The sequence below is a fragment of the Rhinolophus ferrumequinum genome, chromosome 6, assembly GCF_004115265.2.
Source record: "Rhinolophus ferrumequinum isolate MPI-CBG mRhiFer1 chromosome 6, mRhiFer1_v1.p, whole genome shotgun sequence".
Classification (NCBI taxonomy): domain Eukaryota; kingdom Metazoa; phylum Chordata; class Mammalia; order Chiroptera; family Rhinolophidae; genus Rhinolophus; species Rhinolophus ferrumequinum.
This window is the reverse complement of record NC_046289.1, coordinates 45856434-45869250: the sequence shown is the minus strand read 5'-3', so window position 1 is coordinate 45869250 and position 12817 is coordinate 45856434. Positions and strand designations below refer to the sequence as shown.

The 12817-nt window shown below is 45.5% G+C and overlaps 1 long non-coding RNA gene across 1 annotated transcript in view; it reads left to right on the top strand.

Annotated features, from left to right (window-relative positions):
* The first annotated feature begins 2053 nt into the window (after positions 1 to 2053).
* LOC117023918 (uncharacterized) overlaps positions 2054 to 12817 on the top strand; it is a 27570-nt gene continuing 16806 nt past the window's right edge. The window contains exon 1 of the long non-coding RNA XR_004423278.1: positions 2054 to 2185. This is a non-coding gene — a long non-coding RNA (uncharacterized LOC117023918). The remainder of the gene's footprint in view (positions 2186 to 12817) is intronic.

Here is a 12817-nt window from a genome sequence, read left to right as displayed (position 1 = left end):
TTCCCCAACAATTTATAATCTTTCTAATTTTCTATTTCACAGATGAGTAAATTGAGGCCTACAAATAGGCGATATCTTTCCCAACGACATAATCTTTCATTCAGTAAATTATTGTTGAGCACCTAACTGTGTGTGCTGGTGACAAGGCCAGTAGCACCCTGGTTTCCCACCACTCCCATTGCCAGCATTTGGTTCAGGCCCTAGTATGAGGGCAACTGCCTCCTATAGGAAGTTGGCACTGCCGTTCCATGAGAGGTGTTTCACTTCATCCAAAGTTCTTAGATACTTCCAGCCTCTGGCACCTCCAGATGGAGCCAACCTTGTGAACCCGCAGATATCCCCACCATTCTTCATAGGTCTTAGCCCATCTGGCATCTTCCTCACCCCTCCCTACATCTTCCCACCAGGCAGACTACCACCTTTGGCCCAGCTCTATTCTTCCTGCTCTCCCTCCTGCTCCCTTTTTGTTCTTTCCCCTCTTTTTTCCCTGCCTTATCAATTCCAATCCTCTCCTCAAATTCGTATTATGGCCCCATTTTTTCCAGGAGGAGGAGCCCGACCAGTTTTCTAAACTCAGGTATCCTCTAGAAGTTAGTTCAAATTTTTCAAAGAGTAAGGGAGTCTCATCTTGCCCTTCAGGTCTCCACTTTATAGAGGAGGAAACTGAGGCCCCAAGAGGCCCATGTGACAAATGACGCAGGGTCCACAGTTGACCCCCACCACTGTAGTTTTCCATGACATGAAGCTGATTATCTTTAAATAATATTTATTACTTTTCTGATGATAATAGCAATCCATGCACATTGTTGAATAGTTGCAAGCCATATGATAGTGTAGAAAACAATCTGCCATTTAGGGCATGAGATTATTAATAGTTCATTCTAGTCTTTTTGTCTGTGCCTATTTAAAAAAACAAAATTGCAATCTATGCTGAACATAACAATTTCAATACTCCTTTTTTTCCTTAAATTTATCCTGAACATTTCTTTTTAAAGTCTTCAGACAAAATTTTTTTAATGATTGCTTAACCCCCATTAGAGATGCCATAATTTATTTAACTTATCTCTTGTTAGACATTTGCATTATTTCCAGTTTTATTCTTTTTTGCCTTCATAAGAAACAGCTTATACAAGAATTTTTAGTGCCTCAGAAAGCTTCCTATATGTGTGACCAGCCCTTAAGCACATTGGAGGCAGCAACTGTCATTCCTCCTTGTAGCCTCCTCAGCTCCTGAAGTGGAAGAATTTCTGACTCCACAGGGACGTGGAGATTATATAAATGGAAAGCTCCCACCCAGCCTGGTGTGAGTACCCAGTGATGCCACCACCTTGGTGGTTGATGCCTGTGGGCCTGGATAGAGGAGTTTGGAGTATACAACTCTGGCAGACTCCCTGGAGGGTGAGAACTTTGAACTCAGACCCCTAAATGTGACCTAGGAGCCCAGCTTCTGGCAACCTTTCCGGTGCCTGCTCTTCCCCCAGTGCTTCTCATGGTTCTCGGTTCTCTTCTGTTTGCCTGGAACTGTCCCCTTTCCCCAGGTTCCTGATCTTCCTGCATCCACTCCCCGCTCCCCTTCCCAGATGCTCTCAGAGTGCCTTCTCTGTGTCCTCTTGAGCCCGGGAATACCTTTTCTTGCAGTCTCACCTACCAGATGGGAAAATCTCAGACTCCGTGAAGTATCCACAACCCCTGCTAAGTGAATACAGCCTCACCCCTCAATCTCTGCAGCCCCCGGCCTCCAGCAGAGAGCTTGATGAGTGATGGGCATTTGCAGTAGTAGGTGTTCAATAGACCTTTGCTGAAATGATCCCAGGCCATTCCTGGGGCCTCTGGGTTATCTGGGGCCTGTGGCCCTTCCTCTTTGATTTATGGTATATACATTACCCTTTGGTGTTTCATTCTTTTTTTTGTTTTTTAACTTTTGTTTATTTTAAGTGTGTTTTTCCAGGACCCATCAGCTCCAAGTCAAGTAGTTGTTGGAATCTGGTTGTGGAGGGCGCAGCTCACAGTGGCCCGTGTGGGGATTGAATCAGCAACCCTGGTGTTGCGAGCATCATGCTCTAACCAACTGAGCTAATCAGCCGCCCCTGGTGTTTCATTCTTAAGGGAGGAAAAAGAGTCAGCCTCCTGAGAAACGCTGCTCTGGGACCCACCCAGCATCCTAAGGGTGTGCCTGGACTTTAGGGTAGGCCTCCCATTCTAACCCCAGCTCCCCCACCATCACGAGAGCCTGGGCAGTAAGTAGGCAGGTAGAGAGAGTGACCTTGAGGCCCAAAGGCTGGGGTGTAGCTGAGGTGAATTTTCTTTGCACTTACAGGTTTAAGCTGCACTTGGATGGGAGAGGTCTCACTCAGGAAGGGAAGGGGGCAGGATGCTAGCATTTATAAAGTACCTACTCCTTCCTGCCCAGGCAATTAATATGTAGCCTCACAGAGTCTTCCCATTGTCCCTGCTTTCCCTAGTTGTAAAAACTGAGGCCCAGAAGTATTAGGGGAAGTCACCTAGCTATTATTAATGGATGGCATGCATGGTGGGAAACAGCCTTGTGATGGGATTCTAATTCTGTGACCTTGGGGGACCTACCAGCTGAGTATCAGTGAGTGCTCCTGTGAAATGGGAATACTAGTGCACAACTTCAAGGATGTGTTGTGTAAGATAAGTGAGAGCTTGTGGAAAGCACTTGGGGGTTGTGGTTATCGCCTTTGATCCTACTGCTAGTTTGAAGATCAGTGGTGCAGGTCAAGATCAGAGACTGGGTCATTTCAGCCCAAAGATCCTGAGCTCTGTTTTCCCCTTACCCTTCTTTACTCTGGGCTACATAGTTACCTCGACCCCAGATTCAAATCCAAAGCCAACAGTATTTCCAAACAAGCTGTGCCAGGAGACCTAGGTTTGAGTTTAGATGACCATGGCAACTTGTGTGACCGGAGGCAGTTTAATCTCTCTAAGGCTTTGTTTTTCTCCTTGTCAAACTAGATATGCCTTTCAGGTTCTCATGAGTGGTGATCCAGTCTTTCTTGAGTGCTAAATGAGATCCTGGCTCTGGAAGTTCTATGAAGGCCTCAAAGTTCTAGGACCACAGGAGGGGTGATTATAAAATCAGCAAAAAAGTAGAACCAAGAACTTAATTTCAAATCCAATCTTCCCAAGAGGCAATGTTTCCCCTCCTCCCCCAACATAATGTTATTTCTTCTGTTCCCACATGGCTGAAAATTAGGGGAGAACCCCGAGCACAGTGATGATGTCTTTTTTTCATTTTTGAATTCCCAGTGCCCAGGCAGGTCTTAGTACAGGGATTCAGTAATGAATATTGAATGAATAAAAGGCTTAGATTACCATGGAAAAATCCCTGAGAAAAGTATTGCTATACTAACATGTCAATGAATGCTTCGTCCCTCTCCCGAGGTGGGGAGGGAATGGGATCCCAGGAATGTGAAAGGGAAACGATTAAAAACAACAATCAGAAACCCAGAAAGGGTGTCTGGGCAGATCAAAGGTTCCTGGCCTGCACCCAGGGCTCCCAATTGATGCCTCCCTGTCAGCAGCCAGAGCCGCTGCCCACCACCAGTGCCACCCCAAACACTGGGCCAGCAGCCTTTGCAGATGTGGAGGTTCAGCGGCTGAACTCAATTCACCTGAGGTTGCGCAGCAAGGTACCGAGTTCATTTCATAGTTTCTATTTAATTGCAAAGACAGGTAACTTGGAAATTTTCTTTCTAAGAAAAAGTAAAACGAATCAAAGGTCTTTTCATATGGAGCCCTTAATGATCTTGTATCCCCCAGAAAAATCTGTGTGTTTAAAAAAAAAAAAAAAAGTTTTAAGTTCTGACAACGATTAAATGGCACTTGCTAAACTTTTACTGGTTTGGGTCCTTCCCAGGAAACCAAAGGTCACTGAGAATGGCTCTCTGGCCTGCTTCCCTGCCTGAGTTGCTGGTCCTCCCAGAGCCTGGGAGAGGCCCCCCGACCCCAGGCCAGACAAACTGCAGAATTGCCTGGCGTGCTGGGGAAGCTGGCCCCACTGGGCAGAATTTCCAAGACCTAGGGACTGAAAGTAACAATAGTTGTACTTGACTAGGGTCCAGTGGGACAAGTGACAGACTTTTGGGGATTAGGGCTCTGCGTAGAGTAGGGTGGGGCAAGGTAAGGAGGGAAGATGAGCTGGCTCTACCTTCACCACTGAAGGTGGCAATGAGGCGCCTGTACCTTCCACCTTTACAGTCTTTTTTGCCTTCCAGAAAACCTCTTGTTCATAAGGGGAAGGGAGCAGATGCACTCATTCTGTCTCAGGCCTTACGGATTTAAGGAGGGGGTAGGGAGAGAGGTCAGTGCCTAACCCAAAGGAATGCTTCCTCCAAGGTGGGCATTGCAGATGATAAAAGCTGTATTAAAAGGGGCCCTAGAGGTCATCCAAGCCAGTGGGCCTCACACTTGGCTGCAGACCAGAATCGTCTTTTGAAAAAGACAGATTCCTGGGGCCCATCTGAAAACAACTACATCCAGATCTTTGGAGACAGACCTTGGGAATCTCCTTGTACCCCAGTAACTAGAACCCTAGGACCTATATCCAGGTGCCTACGTCGCACACTTGAATCTCCACCAAAAACTGATCCAGCCTCTGCCTGAACTTAGGGAGAAGCAGCTCACATTACCCACCTCAAACTGCTCATTTCACTGCTTCACCTCCAGTTCTTCCAGGTTCTAGACTGAGACAGGCCTGGGTTCAAACCTTGTTGCACTTTATATTTGTTTTTGTGACTTTGTGCAAAGTGGCTAAGGACTCTGTGCCTCGGTTTCCTCCTCTGTGAAATGGGGACAATTTTGTGGGATCACACAACAGTGCTTGACACAGTGCTTGGCATTATGTCCTGTCAATTAAAAATTTAATTTAAAGTTAAACCCAGTTAAACCCAGCTCTGTCTCCCTGTTCCTTCACCCAACTCTTCCATATATATGGCCCTGGGTTCTATAGCTTCATAGAGCAAACCCATGCTCCCTGTCTTGGATGGTCCTTGGCAGACCCAGGCCCCTGTCCCAGTACCTGACCCTGGTTCCCGTCCCCTCACACCCTGGCTGGCCCCTCTTCTGGACTGTCTGGCACTAAGGGTGGTGAAATATTGTGGGAGGGGAACTCTGCTCAGTAGGGCCAGGCCTCCTACAGTTCCTTGAGCATGTGGAGAACCAGAGAAGCTAATGTGAGGAAAGCTGCAGAACACAATGATCCAAGGAGCGCAGAGGTGGCGCCCTCATCCTGCTAGTATAAGGCTGCTAAACTAGACTGCCAGCTGGGTGCCAGGCACAGAGCTACGCGTAACGAGTCCCAACTCGCATAGCTGGCCAGGTAGATAATTTTTCTGTCTTTTACATTTGAGGTGCAGCGAGGTTAAGTAACCTGTACAATGGTGCACAGCTCTAACTGATAGGATAGGGATTTGAACCCAGGTCCCCCTATACCCCACTACTGAAACTAAAATGGAACGAAGGAATCGAATTTGAATTGAGGTCTAAGTCCAAAATACAGTTTTCTTCCAGGAATCATCTAGATAAATATTTGCTAATTTCTTACCTACCAATAATCCCTTGTATTTACACACTATGCTTTATTTTTTTTCCCATGAAGTACACCTTCATATTTTTCTTTTTTGTTTTTAAAAGAGCTAATATTTGCTCATGGTGCTCCCGGTATACAATTCACAAAGGACAAAAGAATGTTAAAAACTGTTTTCAATTCTTAAAAATGTTAAATAGAATTACCAGATGACCCAACAAGTCTACTCCTAGGTATGTGCCCAAAAGAATTAAAAACAGGTATTTAAATAAAAACCTGTGCGTGAGTGTTCATGGCAGTGCTAGTCACAATAGCCAAAAGGTAGAGGCAACCCAGATGTCCATCAGCTGATGAATGGATAAACAACATATGGTACATACATACAATAGAGTATAAAAAATCCATGAAAAGGATCCATGTGGATGAACCTCCAAAACATGCTAAGTGAAAAAAGCTATACACAAAAGGTCACATATTGTATGGTTCCAATTATATGAAATATCCAGAATCAGCAAATCGCTAGAGACAAAGCAGATTAGTGATCGCCAGGAGTCAGCGGAGGGGAGACGGGGAATGATGTCTAACGGATATGGGGGTGTTTCTATTTTAGTGTGATGAAAATGCTGGGACTACATCGAGATGATGGTTGAACAACACTGAGTATACTGAATCATACACTTTAAAATGGTTAAAATGATTCATGTTATGTGAATTTTAACTCAATTTTATAAAAATATTGAACATTAAGTCTCCCCCAACCCCACCCCTCGCAACTAGCACAAGTTCTGGAGCTGTTCTGAGCATTTATAAACATTTGTAAGTGTAGTTTTTCATGTAAGTGGTAGCATCCTATCTGCATTGTTTTGTACCTTGTTTCTTTTACCTGGCAGAGATCTTGGAGATTATTCTACATTAGCACATAACAGACTGGCTGTGCTCTTTTTAACATCTCTCTACTGTTCCGTTTTGTGGATGTGCCCTGGTTTATCTAGCCTGTCCCCTTTTGATGGGCATTTAGATTGTTTCCAGCCTGTTGCTATTTTAAACAAGGCGGCTGTACATAGCCTTGACATGGGTCATTTCACACAAGCCTCTGTGAGGAAATTCCTAGAAATGGAATTGCGGGGTCAAAGGGCATGTGCATTTTAATTTTTCCAGTTGCAAAACTGATGCATACTTGTTATACAAATTTCAAACAACTCAGAAGCTAAAAAGTGAAAGAAGCCCGCCCCACGACCCCAGTCCCACGCCTCTGAGGAGGGGTTGCCCCCTCTTCCTGTCTGCCTCCCTTTTCTGGACTCTTCCTCCCTGGCCTTGGGTCTGCAACTCTCAGAGTCTTCCTTGCCTGCCTAATTCTGAGTCTCCGCTCCTTCTATTCCCTCACCTCTTCCTTCTGAGGGATGAGGCCTCAGTAGTTTATCATCTGTCCCCCAGGCCTGAGCTGGGGCTGAGGCTCACAGTCAAATATAATGTGTTTCCACCAAACCTATCAGTGGCAGGCCCCCGCCACTGCTTTGAAGTTATAGAATGTTCAAACCAAAAGGCACGGGCTTCTCATCCAACCCTCACATTCCACCTTATACAGGAGGCAACCGAGGTTCAAAGAAGGGAACTGTGGCTCAGTGAGTGGACTTACAGAGCCAGGAAGAGAAGCCACATTGCCTGACACTTTGTCCAGGAGTCATTTCACTCATTTAATATAGTTACTGAGTAACACGAAAGCCCACTGTTAGGCACTGGGCTCCTGCAGTGAATGAGACAGAAACCTTACATTGTGTTCAGGGAGACCAACACAAAACAACTAAACAGAATATTTCACTTACACGTGCCATGTAAGCATAAAAGTGACTTGGCCCCCGAAGTTTTAATTTGGTGGCGATATCCGAGATGGGGCCTGCATGGTGGGAAAGAGCCAGTTAAACCAGCATATGTAAAGGTCCTGAGGTAGGAAGAAAATGTGAGTGTGTGACAGACAAGAAGAAGGCCAGTGTCACCTGAAACTAATATTAAAAAAATTAAAGAAGAAGGAGGAGGAGGAGGCGACCAATGTGATTAGCGCAAATGAGGTGGCAACGGTACAGAGGGCTAATCACGGGTCTGAGAGGGAGAGTGAGGTCATTCTGTAAAGCCATAAGGTCAGCTTCTCCCTAGCCTTCCTCTGCCCCTAATAGCTCAATCTGCAGGACATAGCAGGGGTCCCTGAACCCTTGCTGAATGAATGAATGAGCACTGTGTGGTGAAGGTGAGAGAAGAAAAGCAGCAGATAGGTTTATTATAGAATCCTTGAACAGAGACATAGATTCAAGCCCAGGGATTACTTGCTGGGTGGCTTGGGGCCTACTGTTCGTCTGTATAATCATCATAATGGCAGCATCTGTGTTGCAATTACTCCACTCCGCCCTTGTAGCTATCATGGGAAAGCAGCCATAGACAATACAAAAACATGGGCATGGCTGTGTGCCAATAAAACTTTATTTACAAAATCAGGCTGTGGGCCAACCCATTAGAGAGTATTTAAAATGTGCCAGGTACAGTCTTAAGAACCTTACGTGTATTAACAAATTATAATGAGAGGCTGGACAGATAATTTTTCTGTATCTCATTTGGGTCTTGGACCCCCAATGAGACTCAGGTGGCATCTCTGGATGCTGGCTCTGGAAACCTATAGACACAGAGTTGTGCACACAGCTTGGGAGGTTAAGGACCTTTGTGGGCCCTCTCAATGAATAATCCCTAAGGCCCCTTCTGCCTCAGACAGGGACCATGTGGTGGTGCTAGGAATCGTGGAATGCCAGCGGGAAGGCTCCGAGAGACAGAGGAGGAATTGTGAGCTTCTGGAATGGATAGCAGACTTGCACAGCAGTCTAGGGACTGGCTGACAAGAGGCCTCCACTCAACCTCTCTGCTGGAGTCTGTATTATGAGCTCTAGACAGTTGTCTTCTCAGGGAAACGTGGCCCACTGGGTCCCTGGAGGACTTCCTTCCCAAAGCAAATGGCAGAAAAAGCCTAGCTGGGGGAGGAGCCCTGCGGGAGACTCCCTCAGCCCTGTTTCCTGGCGGAGCTGGTGGGTCAAACCGTTTCTTCAACTCTGTGCCTCCAGTGTAAAACAAAGGAGTTGGATTAGACTCATTCTTTCCAACTATGGATATTTATGAGTAGCTACTGTATACCAAAGACTACATTGGACCCCATCAGTGATGAAGCAGCCTCAAGCATACCAAAGTATGCCCAAGGGAAATGAGAGGCCACTTGCAGCCTTCAGCCAGGCCAGCTGGGAAGGCTCCTGGGGGGCTGCTGCACTGGAGCTGGACCCTGAAGATGGGTAGCTGGGAGCATTCCAGGCAGAGGGAAGGACATGGGTATGGAAAAACTCAGGGTGTGTAGAGCCTGGTTTGGCTGGAGTGTCAGGTGAACAGACAAGGAGAATTGGGTCCATGGTTTGGGCCCTGGTGGCAGCTGGACCAAGGGTCATAAGGACGTGGAGAGAAGGGCAAGCACTGGGCACCCCTCCCCCCCAAGAGCTTTGTAGGAGGGGATTAGGGAGGGACAGTGAATCCTGGGGTCGGTGGGAGGCGCCAGGGAAGGACAGAGAAAAGGCCAGATTTGGTAGGAAATCTGTCTCAGGTGGTTGGAAACGGGAGGCTGGAGCTGAGAGATTAGGCAAAAGATTGCCCAAGGTGAGTGAGGAGCAGGCAGTGGCTGTCTTCTCAGGGGAGACGTTGGTAGGTGCTTTAGGAAGTAAGTTTGGGAAGTTCCATTGTCCCCCTTCCATCCCCAACAGTCCTCTGGGAGATCCACAGTGCACATTAGCATGTGAAAGGCTCAGAAAGAAGGGGCGGTGGGGGTAAGGAGATTGGTTTAGCTGCTGTGGGCAGGGGAGGCGCACTGAGGCTCAGAGGATGACTTCCTGGAAGAACATTCCAGACAAACGTAAGGCATCTAAAAGATGTAACCATCTGACAAAACTGAGTATATTTTCTAAATGTTTTGGAGTAATCTAGCCTCAGTTGGAGGGGTGGATGGAGGAAGCGTGTGGGGTAGGTATGACCACGCTGAAGGCAGCCTGAGCCTTGTCCGGCTATTGGAAACCATCTCCCCTCACAACATTTTAACCCAAGAGGTTGGGATTGTTAACTCTTTTCCAGATGAAGAAGCAGCTGCTCAGAGAGGTTTAAAAGCTGCCACAAGGTTACAGAGCAGGGAAGCCAGGACTGGACTTGAATCCTAGTGTCTGACCTCAAGCTCCTTGCTTTTAACCTCCAGAGCATGCAACCTGGCAATTAAATTTAACTCTTAAAGAAGTCGGGATTAAAAGCAACATTAAATCAATGGATGGTTGGTAGATGAAGCAGTCAGGTCCCCCTTTCCCTCCTACCGCCTCAGTGGGGGCTGGCTGCCTGCCACCCTGCCCAAGCCTCCAACTCTTTAAGAATTGCTGGTTGTCTTGAGATACTGAAACCAAGAGAAATGGCAGAGTCTCAGACCTGGGGGCTTGGGAGCAGGTTGAGAGGAAGAAACAATTTTGTAGGATGATTATAGTTCATTTGTCATCGGATGGACTTGGATCCACCACTTATCAGCTATGTAACCTGGGACAATAAATATACTGTCTGAGCCTCAGTTTCCCCAGTTGTAAAATGGGGGTGGTGATGATACCTGCCGCACAGTGGATGTAAAGATGAAATGCAGTGCTGTGTGTCACACAGCTCAAGGCCTGTACGTGTATATGGTAGCGGCCACATACGTGGCTTTGATTCCTAGTTTCGTTATCCTCGGGTGGTTGGGATGGGTCCTGAGGTTTTTTTGACATTCTGCAGGGCTCGATGAGTTCACATTTTGAGCCTGAGATTCAACAAGCTGTTGGAGCTGCTGGACTGGAGGTCAGGAGAGAGGTCTGGAGTGGAAACTCTGGTCTGAGAGTCTGAAGCACAGCTCAAAGGTGGTCTCTGGGAATCTGGAGCCAGGCTCTAGTGTGTGGGGCATCTTCTGGAGGACACCATGCAGAGGAGCTCGGAGATGCTACCTGAGCTTCCCTCCTTTTTCAGTCCCTGCCATACACTCACCAACCACTCCTCCACCCCTCTCATCCCTGGCCCTATTTAGAGTCAGCTTTGGGCAGGGAACAAGTCAGGGCTCTGGAGTCAAAACAGTGGTTTTGCATCTTGCTCTGCCAAGATGCAAACTTGGTGTAAACTTGGGCAAGTCACTCGAATGTCTCTACTAGGCAGTTTCCCCATCTGTGCAAAGGACTGTGTAATAATGCTAACCCCAAGGGGAGGTTGAGAGGATGGGTCTAGACTCCAAAGAGAAGATATGAAAGCACTTAGTAAACTTTAAAGGCCGCACAAATGCAGGACATAACTTTTCTCACAGACCTGATGCCAATGGCACCTCTTCCATGAAACCTTCCCAGACTGCACAAATAGAATTGAATTCTTTCCCCACTCATCTCCTGCTGCTCATCTGAACCTTATGTATACACCTGCTGCCCCCATCAAGAGGCACGATTATCAGCACAGGACAGGTCTCTTGAATTCTGACCAGTATCTCCTGACACCCTTCTTGTGGTTTGTTCACCCAGCACTTTGCTTGCACTTGTCCTGTCCTCTGTCTGTAGGATGCAAAACCAGCTAGGTTCATCCTCTGTCGCTCTGCCCCCTGACTAAGGTACCGTGGTGCACAGTGGAATCCTTCACCCAAGTAGACTGATAAATCTCTGAGAATTTACACTTGGGCCTGGAATTAACAAGGAGTCAATTCAGCATCTCTCTGAGTAATTAAATGTGTAATACGCAAAACTCAGAAGCTGGTAGCTTTCCTTTTCTGTAAGTGGTGAAAACAGGGAAAGCTGTGATCAGAGAAGCAAAGATAAGTGATAGAGAAGCCTTCCTGGGCTCCATCACGTGTGGAAGCTTCCTTCCAGTAAATTCCCTTTTGGGCTTAAGCTAGTACTTGTGGGTTATAATACTTCCTGAACTTTATAGAAAAAGAAAGTAAGTCTTACAAAGACCAGCATGCCTGAGGTCACGTCATGAGTTAAGAGCAGAGACACATCACATATACTTCCTTCTAATCATGTTTTAAACAGATTATTTCAGGTATAATTGGCACACACATGTTATAAAGTATGCAATTTGATAAGCTTTGATATACGCACTCGTTGGTGTACGTTTGTGAAACCATCATCACATTCAAGATAATGAACAAATCCATCATCAAAGTTTCCTCCTGCCCCTTCTTAATCCCTTCAGCTGCTCCCTGACACTCAAGGCAACCACTGAACTGCTTTTAGTCACTATAGATTAGTTTGCATTTTCTAGAATTTTGTACAAATGGAATCATACACTGTGTACTCTTTTTTGGTCTTTCAGTCAGCATAATTTTTTTGAGGTTCATCCATGTTGGATATCTTAATAGATCATTCCATTTTTGTTGCTGAGTAGTAATCGGTTACATGGATATACAACTACATTCACCTGTTGATGGACATTTGGGTTGTTTCCAAGTTTTGGCTGTTACAAATAAAACTGCTATGGACATATGCTTTTGCTATTTCTTTTGGAGAAATACCTAAGAGTAGAGCGGGTGGATCATAATGATAGGTGGATACTATGTTTATCTTCTTAAAAAACTGCCAGTGTTTTCCAAAGTTGATTATTCTGTTTTGCCCTCCCACCAGCAATGTATAAAAATTCTAGTTGCTTCATATCCTCACCAAACCCTTGGTTTCAGTCATAGTTTTAAGAATTTTAATGCGTGGCTATAGTTTTAAGTTTTACCTTTAGGTCTATCATCTATTTTGAGTTGATAATATTGATATAGGCTATCAGTCAAATTTCTTTTGTGTGTGTATGAATATCCAATTATTCCAGCATCATTTGTTGAAAAGATTCTTCTTCTTACAAATGAATTCACTTTCTTTAATAAATATGTTGCTATTTAGGTTATTTCTTCTTGAGTTAGCTTTCACACTTTGTGTCTTTTATTAAGGAATTTGTCCATTTCATCTCATTTGTCAAATTTATTGGCATAACGTTTTTACAAATGATGTTGAGCATCTTTTCGTGTGCTTATTGGCTATTTGTATGTCTTCTTTGGAGAAATGTTGATTCAAGTCCTTTGCCCAATTTGTAATTGGTTTATTTGTTTCTTTTATTATTGTGTTTTAAGTGTTCTTTATATATTCTATACACAAGTCCCTTATCAAATATATAATTTGCAAACATTTTCTCCCATTCTATGAGCTGTCTTTTCCCTTTCTTGAGCGT